Raw genomic sequence first — 13,366 nt, 5'->3', positions numbered from 1 at the left:
TCATCCAGTGCTCTTTCTTTAAGCAGCAACACTGGAAAGAAGCGGGCCTGGGAGAGAAGTGAGATCCTTTGTTCCAACTGTGAAATGCCTGCGCTTGGAATTGGGAACCCGGGGGACGGAATGAATGCTTGTGCATTGTGGTCATGTACGCTCAAGGCCCAGGACGCCCGCTGGCTGGGCAGCCGTGAGCCAGCCGGCCTGTGGGTGAACAGTGCCTACTGCCGTCCTGGCAGGGCCCGAGCCCCACCTTCCTGCCCGTCTTGCTCTGACGTTGCCAGCTGTGTGCGTCTCAGGGTTTTCGCCTATTGTTGTTCAGTCGCTCAGTCTTGTCTGACCCTTTGCAACCCCATGAACTGCAGCACACCAGGCCTTCCTGTCCTTCACTGTCTCCCGGAGTTTGCTCAAACTCATGTCCATTGAGTTGGTGACGTTATCCAACCATTTTCACCTGTAACATGGAGTTAATGCTTTTGTCCTGTTACATCACACGTATTTTTGGGACTTCAGACGGGAGACTGGAGGCAAAAAGGCCATCAGCTGGAACATTGCGAGTGGTTGAACAGGGGACCCCGGAGGGACTCTGCAGATGAGATGAAGCTCAGGATATTGAGGTGGGAAAATGGGCGTGGATCACCCAGAGGGAGGCATGCAACCGGGAGGGTCCCTAGGGAAAGCGGGAGATGGTAGGGTCAGAGAAAAGAGGATGTGATGATGGCAGCAGGGGCCCTGGTGATGCAGCTGGAAGGCAGAGAGAAGGGCCAGCCGCCCAGGCCTTGGAGGGCAAGACTTCTCCCCCGAGCCTGCAGGAGGAGCCGCCCCAGGTCACGCCTTGGCTTTAGCCCGGTGAGACCATTTGGACTCCTTCTCAGCGGTAAGCACAGGGTTTGTGTGGTTTTCGGCTGCGGAGTTGGTGGCTCTCGTTACAGCGGCAACAGAAGTCAGATATGTGAAGGCCTGGGGCGCTGGGACCCTGTGGGATTGCAGCTGGCAGGATGGGAACCAGTGGGTGGAAGGAGACTCAAAAGGAAAGGTCCCGAAGGAGCAGTGCGGCTCTTTGCTGGATGGTGAGCGGCCTCTGGGACCAGCGTGTGGGGGGCTGGGATGGGCTCCCGGGGAGGCAAGCCAGGAAGGCCCTGAACCCGCCTCTCACCCCCATCGAGGGGCCTGCGCTTAATCTGGAGGAAGAGAGACCAATGAGGGTGGTGTGGGGGCCGGTGGAGATGCCTCCGGGCGAGGAAATGACTGGCGGGTCGGGAGGCAACCGGAAACGGCCTCACGTAGCAGGAGTGCTTGCGGTCGCGGTGTTGTGCAAAGTTTTGGAAGCCGGTGCGTCTCAAGAAGTACCCGGGTGTGCAGGGCCGCGGAACGAATCTTGGATCAGCCAGACCAGAGCCCCAACAGCACAGAGAAACCAGAGGCAAAGACCCGGAGCTTTTATTGAGAGTGCTTTCAGAGACCACTACACAATCCAGGGTCCAGCGGCCGCTGGCTCTCGGGGGAGGGGCTGTGGAAGTGCAGAGATGCTCTGCAAGCGGAGCCCAGGAGGGTCCCTAGGAACTGGAAGCGTGGCTCAGCCAAGACGCACAATGAAAAGAAATGTGTGACCGTGAAAGAGACACTTTCAAAACCGCACGTTTGTCGTCTGCGGCGTTCACGGAAACAGGCCCATCAGCGGGGGTGGGCGCAGTGGGGGTGGGGGAGGCCTGGCGGAACGCGGCGAAGGGCTCCGGGAACAGGATTTCTGCGCGCGGCGAAGACGCCACTCTGGAAAGCCACGTGTGGACGCGTGCGTCCAACCGCCCCACGGATGGTTTCAGATCCTGCAGGGAAGAGAGAAAAAAACATTCTGAACATTGCCAGAATGGTATTTGAGTAAACAGTGTGGACAGCTGCTCCTCGCTGTCGGAGCCAAAGAAATTCTGCTGTCGTCCAGGAGGAAAAAGCGTTTGGTCCAGGAGGAAAACGCGTTTGACGAGGGACCTATTAACTGGGGGCTGATCTATCCGGCAGGATTGGCGCCCCTGCCAGGGGCACCCCGGGGGTCTGTGGACTCCACCTCGAGCACCCTTTTTTCAGCTGGCTGTGGGTTCCCTGATTTGCGGGTTTTTTTCCCTTCCTAGAGAAAGTGTTAACTGTGCGTGGGAGGGGGAGGCGGGCTGCAGCCTGGCTTGAACCCCAGGTGGAGATGTGGGAGGTGCTGGGAGAGCCCGGTGCCCCTCGAAGCGGCAGGTAGGGGCGGCGGGGAGGCCCGAGGAGGGCATGCCAAGGCCTGTCCGGCCCAAAGGTCAGAGGCACACAAAGGATGCTGGAGTTCGCCCTCTCCCCCGGGAATGACCCGAGTGTGAGAGCCGAGCTGCTCCTCCGGCAAAGCGCCTGGGGATTAATTAGTTTAATTGGTCCCTGCTTTAGGCCAAATAGTCAGTGTCAAAAGAGAAAAGTAAAAGATACTTTCCCATTTGGGAAGACAAAAACGGCCTCTGGCAATGGCGGAGGGTGGCAATAACAACAAAAGCCTTTGCGGGAGTTGACTTGAATGGCCTGGGAAGGCGGCTGGACCCCAGCTCCGACCCCCTCGCATACCAAGCAGAGATGGGAGCCCTCTGGGAAAGGCCGGCCCAGGAACTTGCTCTGGCCAAGGCGCCACCCCCAGCCTCGGGCAGAAACATCTTGAGGGGGGGGGCTGCCCATTGAGCCTCCTTATCAGGGTTTCTACCCGAGGCCGCCCACAACTCTCCCCAGCCTCATTTGCAAGAGGAAACCAGGTTCTCAGAGGACTGGCTGGTTATGGCTGCGCCTCGCTTGGGCCGCTGGACTCTGATTTTCGTGCAGTAATTGTTGTGGGGCTGGGGAGCCTGGTGGGGACAGAGGCTTGAAGCAGGCCCACGGCTGTTAAGATGCGCAAGGACCTGTCTTATGTCTTAGAGGGTGGAGGTGTGGTGGCGGGGGGTGGGGGTTGGGCAGGGCCAGAGCCCACAGCCCAAGGTTAGGCTAGCTGTGTGACCTTGGACAAGTCGCTTGGCCCCTCTGGGCTCCTGTCCCCATCCCTCAGATGCAGATCAAGCATGTGCCCGTGTGCGCTGTTAGGATGGTGAGCACAGACGCCAAGGGCAGCTCTGGCGAGAGGACGGTTTGCAGTCCCAGGGGAGCTGGGACGAGTGAGGGAATCTCGGCTAAGGCTGAAGGAGTGGTCCCAGGTGCATTTTCCCAATTAAAGAAGGTTGAAAGAGTTGGACGCGACTGATCACGCACGCACGCAGGACAATACGAGAGTCGGAAAGATTGTTTGGGGAACCAAACTGTAATGACTTTAAAAATCACGCTGGACCTTTTCTATTTATATTCTCTTACCCAAGCCGAGGCAGAAAATGTTTATCTGTGCTGTTTTATAAGAGATGGCCTCTGGCCAGATGAGACACGACTTCGGTCCACAGCGCCCAGAAGACAAAGGGAGGAAGGGAGCTCCATCAGGAGCATTCATTGTGTCAAACTGCCCCGGAGAGACGAGGGTGGCCACTGTTTGTTTTGTTTTGTTTTACAGCTTTTTAAAAAAAAATTGTAAAATCTACTCTGTTGTTCTTGTTAAGTCGCTAAGGTGTGTCCAACACTTTGTGACCCCATGGACTGTAGCTTGCCAGGCTTCCCTGCCCTTCACCATCTCCCAGAGTTTGCTCTAACTCATGTCCATTGAGTTGGTGATGCCATCCAATTACTCATCTGCTGTTTTCCCCTTCTCTTTTTGCCTTCAGTCTTGCCTAGCATCAGGGTCTTTTCCAACGAGTCTGCTCTTTGCCTCAGGTGGCCAAAGTACTGGAGCTTCAGCTTCAGCACCAGTCCTTCCAATGGATATTCAGGGTTAGTTTCCTTTAGGATGGACTGGTTTGATCTCCTTGCTATCCAAAGGACTCTCAAGAGTCTTCTCCAGCACCACAGCTCGAAAGTATCAATTCTTTGGCACTCAGCCTTCTTTATGGTCCAAGTCTCATATCTGTACATGACTAGTGGAAAAACTGTAGCTTTGACTATACAAACTTTTGTCGGCAAAGTGATGTCTCTGCCTCTTAATATGCTGTCTAGGTTTATCATAACTTCCCTTCCAAGGAGAGTGAAAAAGCTGGCTTAAAACTCAACATTCAAAAAACTAAGATCATGGCATCCGGTCCCATCACTTCATGGCAAATAGAAGGGGAAAAAGTGGAAACAGTGACAGATTTTATTTTCTTGGGCTCTAAAATCACTGCGGATGGTGATTGCAGCCATGAAATTAAAACATGCTTGCTCCTTGGAAAATCTACATAGCATATTATTTACTGTTTTAATAATCTTCAAGTGTATAGTCAAGTGGTGTTAAGTACATTTCACATCATTGTACAACCATCCCACCATCCGTTTCTAGAACTCTTTGATCTTTCCCAACTGAAACCCTGTCCCCATGAAACAACCCCTTCCTCTCCCTGCTTCCCCCTGGCACCCACCCTAAATTCCTCTCTCTGTGAATTGACTGCTCCGAGTACCTCATACGTGTGGACTCATATGCTCTTTGTCCTTTTTGTCTTACTTATTTCACTTAATGGTCTCAGCGTTTGGCCAGGTGATAGGATAAGTCAGATTTTCCGTCCTTTTTTAAAAAGCTGTATGTCTTTCTTCACTTGTTTGGCGGCCTCGGGTCTCAGCCGCAGCTCGTGAGCTTAGTGGTTGTGGTGCTCGGGTTTAGTCGCTCTGTGGCACGGGGGATACTATTTCCCCAACCAGACATTGAACCTGAGCGCACCTGTGTCCTCTGTTTTGCAAGGTGGATCCTCAAGCACTGGACCATTAGGGCCATCCTTTCTTCCTTCTTAAGGCTGGAAAATATGCCAAGAGGGCTTCCCAGGTGGCAGCAGTGGTAAAGAACCTCCCCCTGCCAATACAGGAAACATAAGAGATTTGGGTTTGATTCTGGGGTCAAAAAGATCCCCTGGAGGAGGGCATGGCAGCCCACTCCAGTATTTTTGTCTGGCGATATTCCAAGAGGCCTTTGGTTTTATTCTGTGGTGTGATGGTGGTGGGGGATACAAAGAGAGAAAGAGGGGTTGGCCCAGATCCAGTGGCCAGAAGGGAGGTGGCCGTGGGCTCTTCTGGGGGCGGGATGAAGTTGCTGAGGTTGACTCGCTGTGGGAGGATTGGGGGAGATTTCATCCTTTTAGTAGCTTAAATGGAATACCTTAGGGCCAGATCGCAGGTGAGGCACTGGGACTACATGCGACATTTCAGGAAGCATCCTCAATATCAGTGACCAGATAAATCACATTTCACTGCAGTATTTAACAAAATCGAAGTAATCAACAAAAATCTGTGATGAACAAAATATCAAAATTTAAAGTGAAGACAGGATTAGTCGGGTTCTGTCTCACTCAGGCTCTCACAAGGATTGGCCCAGCAAATCCTTGTCTTTATTTTAAATTTTGGTATTTTGTTCATCACAGATTTTTTTTCCATTATTTTTTGTCTAAGTTACAGTCAAATATACATAACACAAAACTCATCATTTGCAGCCATGTTGAGGTGTACAATTCGATGGTATCAAATACATTCAACTGCGTGCGTTCTCAGTTGCTCGGTCCTGTTCGACTCTGCGACCCCATGGACTGTAGCCCACTAGGCTTCTCTGTCCATGGAATTTTCCAGGCAAGAAGACTGGAGTTGGGTAGTCATTTCCTCCTCCAGGCGGTCTTCCTGACTCAGGGATCGACCCTGCATCTCCTATGTCTCCTGCATTGGCAGGCGGGTTCTTTATCTTTGAGCCGCCTGGGAAGCCCGTTAAATACATTCACATTGTTTGTGACTATCACCACCATCCATCCCCAGAAATTTCTTATCTTCCCCAACTGAAGCTCTGTCCCCATTAAACACAAACTCCCCTTTCCCCCTCGCCCAGCTTACTGGAAGCTACCCTTTTGCTATCTATCTCTATGGATCTGACTACTCTAGGGAACTCCTGGAAGTACAATCAGAACTCTTGTTCTTTTGTTATTGACAGTTCACTCAGTGTATTGTCCTCAGGGTTCATCTGTGTTGTAAGAGTACCAGAATTATCTTCCTTTTTCAGACTGAATAACATCTCGTTGTACGGATAGACCACATCTTGTTTAGCCATTCACAGGTTGATGAACTTTGGGGTCTACTTCCACCCTTCAGCTATTGTGAATAGTGCTGCTACGGACATGATTGTGCAAAGAAATTTCTCGAGTCCCTGGCTTCAATTCTTGCAGAAGCACAATTCCTGGATTATATGGTAATTCTGCGTTTAGCTCTTTGAGGACAGGCAAAACTATTTTCCAATGCACCAGGATTTCAGTTTCTCTACACCCTTCCAACACTTGTTCATTAAAAAAAAAAAAAAAAAAAAAATTTAGCCAGCCTGGTGGGTGTGAGGTGGTGTCTCACGGTGGTTTTGATTTGCGTCTCCCCAGTGACTAATGATGCAGAACATCTCTTCATGTGCTTCTTGGCCATTTCTTAACTCTGGAGTAATGTCCACTCAATTCCTTTGTCCATTTTTGAATTGGGCTGTTTTACTTTGTTGCTGTGATTGAGCTGTATCTTCATTACTTTTGACTTAAAAATTATTGCCTGAAATGTGACTAATCTTCATTGCTGAGGTTTTTGGTGTTTCCTTGAATTCTGCATGAAGGGACCTCATTTGCCTCGCCCTAGTTCCAGACCTGGTTCTCTGGGGGAGGAAAGTTCCTGGAGGGGCGGGTGATAGCCAGGCTGGGAGAAGGTCAGACGAGGGGGAGTGGGATGGGGGGGGCCTGGTGGGAAGGGCAAAGTGGAGGGCTGAGGAAGGTCTGACCCTTGGTCTTCTCAAGGCTGCCGCGTAACAGCCCCTGTCTTCGAACAGGAGCCCTCCACGAGTGGTTTATCTTCGGAAAGGAGGAGGAAGGGTTGAGTTCGATGTTTGGGCCAATGCCTGGCAGAGGTAACAGAATAGCTGCAAATGTGGTGTTGAGGATGGGGAAGGACAGGTGGCCAGGAGAGGTGGGTGCTCAGCCATGCCAGTCTCTTGGGGATGTGTGCCCAGCCACGTGGATCCTACAGGGATGAAGACCCCAGAGGCAGTGCAGACCCACCCTCCTCCCTGACCCTTTGACCTGCCAGGCAGTTGGGGCTGCATAGGAGGTCCACTCACCAAGCTCAAACAGACTGCTTCCCTCTTCTAAAGGACGGGTGCCCTTCCTGCATCCTGGGTAGCATGTGGTGTATCCATCACCAGCTGTGCATGTGCGTGCAGCTGAGTCCGACTCTATGGTGCCCCGCAGAGAGAAGCCCGCCAGGCTCCTCTGTCCATGGGATTCTCCAGGCAAGAATACGGGAGTGGGTTGCCATTATCTCCCGACCCAGGGATGGAACCCGCCTCTCCTGTGTCTCCTGCATTGGCAGGCGGGTTCTTTACCACTGAGCCACCTGGGATGCCTTATCCATCACCACGGCCAAGCCCAAAGGCAGTGGTGGTGACGCGTCGAGTCTCCAAGGAACTGAGAGAACCTCAGATTCTCACCAGAATTCAACCCACATCTCAGCGTCGTTAGCATCAAACTGGGACCTGCTTGTTCTGACTTCTGGACAGCATCCTAAGAAGAATGGTTATTAGGGTCATTAATAATGATCAGTTGGCCTTTATTCTCAAAGACAGAGGTGTTCCTTCTGGGAGGCCTAGCTGAAATGCCACATCCCAATTTGATAAAAACTATGAATATACAAATCTGAGTTCAATGACTATGAAGTAGAGTAAATAAAAAGAAAAGCACACTGAGCTCTATCATAATTAATTTTCTGAATTCAGAGATAAACAGAAAATGCTAAATGCAGCCAGGTAAGAAGGAGACCTAGAGAGGAACAATCTGCAAATGCCAGTAGTGTTCTTTTTGGAAACAGTGCAAGCTGGAAGTCAGTGGGGCTAATATCTTTAAAATAGAGAAAGAAATTGTTCATCTAGAATTCTATTTTCTGCAAAAATATCTTTCCAAAATGCAAGGCAAAATAAGGAGTTTTAAAGACCCTAGCAGACTGACATTACAGGAAATATTAAAGGAAGTTAATATTAAAGGAAGCAGAAAGAAGATAATATTAGGTAGAAACCTGGATCTACAGAAAAAGAGGCAAGAGTATTAGAAGTGGCAGATATGTAGAGAAATGTAAAAAAAAATTAAAAACAAACAAAAGCTCATTTTAAGACTGATTATTCACAGTGATATTTGTGGCATTCTGGCAGTTCTTAGTTTTATTTAAAAACTTGAATTAATATATTTAAATTATAGATGTCATGTATACTCATTTCATTCAGATTCAAATAGAAACTCAATAATAATAAAATTTCAATCTATTCCCTGAAAGAAGTAATGTTTGATAATCAACCTCCTATACATTTTGCATATTAAACATTAAAATATACAAACAAGTATGGAATATTAATTTTTACATGAAATATTAAACATTATTCTGCTAATTGCATTTAAAAACACTAAAAGAAAAATTTTCTTCAACGTTTAATTTCCTTAAAAAACAACTGACCATTTAAAACAAAATATCAACAATATACTCTGAAAAGTAAAATCTATGACCACAGTAGTACATAGGACAGGGGAATTAAATGAAAGAATATTGTTGCAGGATACTTACATTATATGTGAAGTGGTACATTTGACGGTAGACTGTGATATGTATGTTTAAATTCTGGAGCTACTTCTGAAAATTAGAACAAAGAGATTCGATTGATTAGAGAGAATCAATCTGTGGGGAAAATGGAAATTAAAAAAAAATTAATTGCAAAGAAGAAAGGAAAAAAAGAACAAAAGACAGATGGGACAAATAAGAAACAAGGGGATACGGCTTCTCTGGTGGCTCCATTGTTGAGAGTCCTCCTGCCAATGCAGAGATACGCGCCTCATCCCTGGTCTGGGAAGATTCCATATGGGGCAGCTAAGCCTGTGTGCCACAGCTTCTGAAGCCCATGGACCCCGGAGGCCATGCTCTGCAACAGGAGGAGCCACAGCAATGAGAAGCTTGCGTTCGGCATCTAGAGAGTGGTCCCACTTGCCACAGCTGGAGAAAAGCCACCGAGCAATGCAGACCCAACACAGTCCAAAAAAAAGTGGAAAGACGGTAGACCTACACCCAGTGATTCTGATAATTATATCAAACGTTTACATCTGCACATACTTTAGTAAAAGGCAGAGATTGTGACACGGGATGAAAGAGCAAGGCTCAACTATATGCTGCTTGAAAGTGAACATGTTAGCCGCTCAGTCGTGTCTGGCTCTTTGCGGCCGCATGGACTGGAGCCCGCCAGGCTCCTCTGTCCATGGAATTGTCCAGGCAAGAATTCTGGAGTCGGTAGCCATTTCCTTCTCCAGGGAAGCTTCTCAACCTAGGGATTGAACTCAGGTCTCCTGCATTTCGGGTAGATTCTTCACCATCTGAGTCACTAGGGAAGACCCCATATGCTGCTTATAGAAACCTATTTTAAATATACAAAAATCAATTGTATGTTCACATACTATCAAAAAAAAGTTGGTAAGTGAAAATTTAAAATGCTGTGTTATAAATGAATTATATAAACGAAAAGCAAAAGAATGAGGGAATATTGAAAGGGCACCCAAGCCAGTCTGAAAGAGCTCCCAATGGCCAATGCTGTAACAATATTAGAAACAGAATAAACTATGACAGTATTGGATTATAGAGGAAAACAATGGAAGGGGAAAGACTAGCAATCTCCTCAAGAAAATTAGAGATATCAAGGGAATACTTCATACAAAGATGGGCATGATAAAGGACCGAAATGCTATGGACCTAACAGAAGCAGAAGACATAGAGAATACACAGAAGAATTATACAAAAAGATCTTAATGACCTGGATGACCTCGATGATGTGATCACTCACCTAGAACTGGACATCCTGGAGTGTGAAGTCAAGTGGGCCTTAGGAAACATCACTACAAGCAAAGCTAGTGGAAGTAATGGAATTCCAACTAAGCTATTTCAAATCCTAAAAGATGATGCTATCAAAGTGCTGCACTCAATATGACAGAAAATTTGGAAAACTCAGCAGTGACCACAGGACTGGAAAAGGTCAGTTTTCATTCCAATCCCAAAGAAGGGCAATGTCAAAGAATGCTCAAACAACCACACAATTGCACTCATTTCATATGCTAGCAAGGTAATACTCAAAATCCTTCAAGCTAGGCTTTAATAGCACGTGAACTGAGAACTTCTGGATGTACAAGCTGGATTTAGAAGAAGCAGAGGAACCAGAGATCAAATTGCCAACATCCATTGGATCACCGAAAAAGCCAGAGACTGCCTGGATCGCAACAAACTGTGGGAAATTCTTAGAGAGATGGGGCTATGAGACCACCCTCCCTGTCTCCTGAGAAATGTGCACGCAGATCAAGATGCAACAGTTAGAACCGGACATGAAACAATGGGCTGGTTCAAACTGGGAAAGGAGTACGTCAAGGCTGTATATTGTCTCCCTGCTTATTTGACTTATATGCAGAGTACACCATGTGAAATGCCACGCTGGATGAAGCACAAGCTGGAATCAAGATTGGCGGGAGAGATATCAGTAATCTCAGATATGCAGATGACACCACTCTTATGGCAAAAAGTGAAGAACTAAAGAGCCTCTTGATGAAAGTGAAAGAGGAGAGTGAAAAAGCTGGCTTAAAACTCAAGATTCAAAAATGAAGATCATGGCATCCGGTCCCATCATTTCGTGGCACATAGATGGGGAAACAATGGAAAGAGTGACAGACTTTATTTTTTGGGGCTCCAAAATCACTGCAGATGGTGATTGCAGCCATGAAATTAAAAGACGCTTACTCCTTGGAAGAAAAGTTATGACAAACCTAGACAGCATTCTAAAAAGCAGACATATTACTTTACTGATAAAGCTCCATATAGTCAAAGCTGTGATTTTTCCAGTAGTCATGTATGGATGTGAGATTTGGAGCATAAAGAAGGCTGAGTGCGAAAGAATTGATGCTTCCAAACTGTGGTGCTGGAGAAGACTCTTGAGAGTCCCTTGGACTGCAAGATCAAACCAGTCAGTCTTAAAGGAAATCAACCCTGAATATTCATTGGAAGGACTGATGCTGAAGCTGAAGCTCCAGTACTTTGGCCCCCTGATGTGAAGAGCCAACTCATTGGAAAAGACCCTGATGCTGGGAAAGACTGAGGGCGGGAGAAGGGGACGACAGAGGATGAGATGGTTGGATGGCATCACCAACTCAACAGACATGAGTTTGAGCAAACTCCGGGAGATGGTGATGGAAGGGAGGCCTGGTATGCTGCAGTCCACGAGTTCTCAGAGTCGGGTATGATTGAGTGACTGAACAACAAGTATTGGATTATAACCCAAATAATAAACTGAATATATTTTAGTCTGAACAAATATAAATTAATAATGTAATAGATAAATAAATGAAATTATATGAAAAGGAATATCACTGAAGTGAAATGAAAAGGAATGATACCTATTTATAGAAGAAGCCCAATTAATTCATGTAAAAAGGAATAGGGGGAAATAGAAAAATCCAAATAGAATTTCATGGATATCATGGCGGCAAAATACACCAATGGATGCTAAAATTAGTGGGAGAAAGTGTAAGAAGAAACAGAACCTTTGCATTGCCTCAAAGTATCTCCCTGCTCTCTTACAAAAAGAAAAATAGTGGCTATACAGTGGAGGAACCTGACAGACACCATCTTTACAAAATGATGAAAGTTCCCGTCACAAGAAATAAGACACGGTAACATCGAGGACTCCCTGATATGGCACAGGTTACTCCTGTGGTATTTCTCTCGATGATGCAGAATCTCAAATCACTATGAGAAGGCACGACGCAACACAGATCAAGGAACGGTCGAGAAAACACCTGACCACTGACTGCTCTTCAAGAGTGCCGAGTCCTGACCAACGGAAACACTGAACAACCGCAAGACTGCAGGGGCCTAAGGACGCGCCAACTAGAGGCAGCGTGGGATCCTGAGCTGCCCTCCAGAAGTGAAGAGCATTTGTGGAAAAGTGGTAAAATCCAAATAAAATTTGTAGTTTAGTTAACAGTATTTTACCAATGTTAATATCTCGGTTTTTAAATTAGTCCATGACTTAGGCGTTATCATTAGAAAAGGTGAGTAAAGGGTATATGTGTCTTCTGATATTCTGTGTCTAAAAAAGAATATATGTAAGAATTAAAGATATTAAAATTTAAAAAATAAAAAGCTAAAAAAAGTATATATCTATTGTTTTTATGTATATATAAATGTATATATATTATATATGTATATAAATGTGTATATGTATATAAATGTGTATATATGTACATGTGCATATAAAGAATGTATATATTTGCATATGTATATGAATATATAATACATAAACTAAATCTCTTTGCTGTACTCCTGAAACTAACACAACATTGTAAATCAGCTGTACGTCAGTTGGCGAGAACAGCGTGGAAACATACACTACCACACGTGAAGTAGATAGCCAGGGGGAATTCGCTGTGTAATTCACAGAACTCAAACTGGGACTCTGTAACAACTTAGAGGGGTGGGAGGTGGGAGGGATGTTTGAGAGGGCGGGGATGTACGTACACCTATGGCTGATTCAGGTTGATGCACGGCAGAAACCAACACAATATTGTAAATCAATTATCCTTAAATTAAAAAAAAAACAATAAAACACCGAAAGTGCATGCACCTAAGTAAAGGCTTTATATATTACAGGTCTAGCCACCTGTAACCTACAGTTACAAGGTTAACTGTAACCTTGTGAGAAGCCTTGAGCCTGAACCACTCAGTTCATGGATTGCTGATGCTCAGAAGTTGTTAATAAATTTTGTTGTCTTAAGTCACTATGTTTTGGGTTACTTTTAAAATGCAACAATAGACACCTACTACTTAGTGAGTTTTAGGAAATCGTTACTATAAACAGAATAAACATGTGGTCAAGACTGCCAAAAATAATTCTACATCAATAAAAAGTTGTTTGTTTTGAAAAAAAAAAAAAAAACCTTAACAAACAATACAGTTTATGATAGCATAAAATACATGAACGCCTAGGGATAAACGTCACACAATATATACCAGACCTGCCCCCTAAAAACTATAAAACACTGAAAATAAAAAGAAAAATAAGAGAGAAACTAAAGATGGTATGAAGAAATAAAGAGCTATATCTTGTTCATGGATCCAAAGATTCAATATGGTTAGATATCAATTTTGCCATCAATAATCTATGGATTCAGTGCGAATCTCAATTATAATCACACTGGTCTTTTTGTGGCAGTTGATAAGGCAGTTCTAAAATTTACATGGAAATTCA

At 45.9% G+C, this 13,366-nt stretch overlaps 1 long non-coding RNA gene across 2 annotated transcripts in view; it reads right to left on the bottom strand.

Annotated features, from left to right (window-relative positions):
• Window positions 1-1,418: 1,418 nt before the first annotated feature.
• Window positions 1,419-13,366, bottom strand: part of LOC121817133 (uncharacterized) — a 38,530-nt gene continuing 26,582 nt past the window's right edge. The window contains exons 2-4 of one of the 2 annotated variants that reach the window (XR_006056928.2): window positions 7,169-8,769; window positions 4,769-4,897; window positions 1,419-1,820 (exon numbers count right to left, since the gene is read on the bottom strand). This is a non-coding gene — a long non-coding RNA (uncharacterized LOC121817133). Of the gene's footprint in view, window positions 1,821-4,768; window positions 8,770-13,366 lie in introns of both variants that reach the window. The other variant, XR_009597296.1, reaches the window with a different exon arrangement.

This window comes from Ovis aries, chromosome 18 (genome assembly GCF_016772045.2).
Source record: "Ovis aries strain OAR_USU_Benz2616 breed Rambouillet chromosome 18, ARS-UI_Ramb_v3.0, whole genome shotgun sequence".
NCBI lineage: Eukaryota > Metazoa > Chordata > Mammalia > Artiodactyla > Bovidae > Ovis > Ovis aries.
The sequence above is the reverse complement of the archived record's forward strand: the minus strand, read 5'-3'. Positions and strand labels throughout refer to the sequence as shown.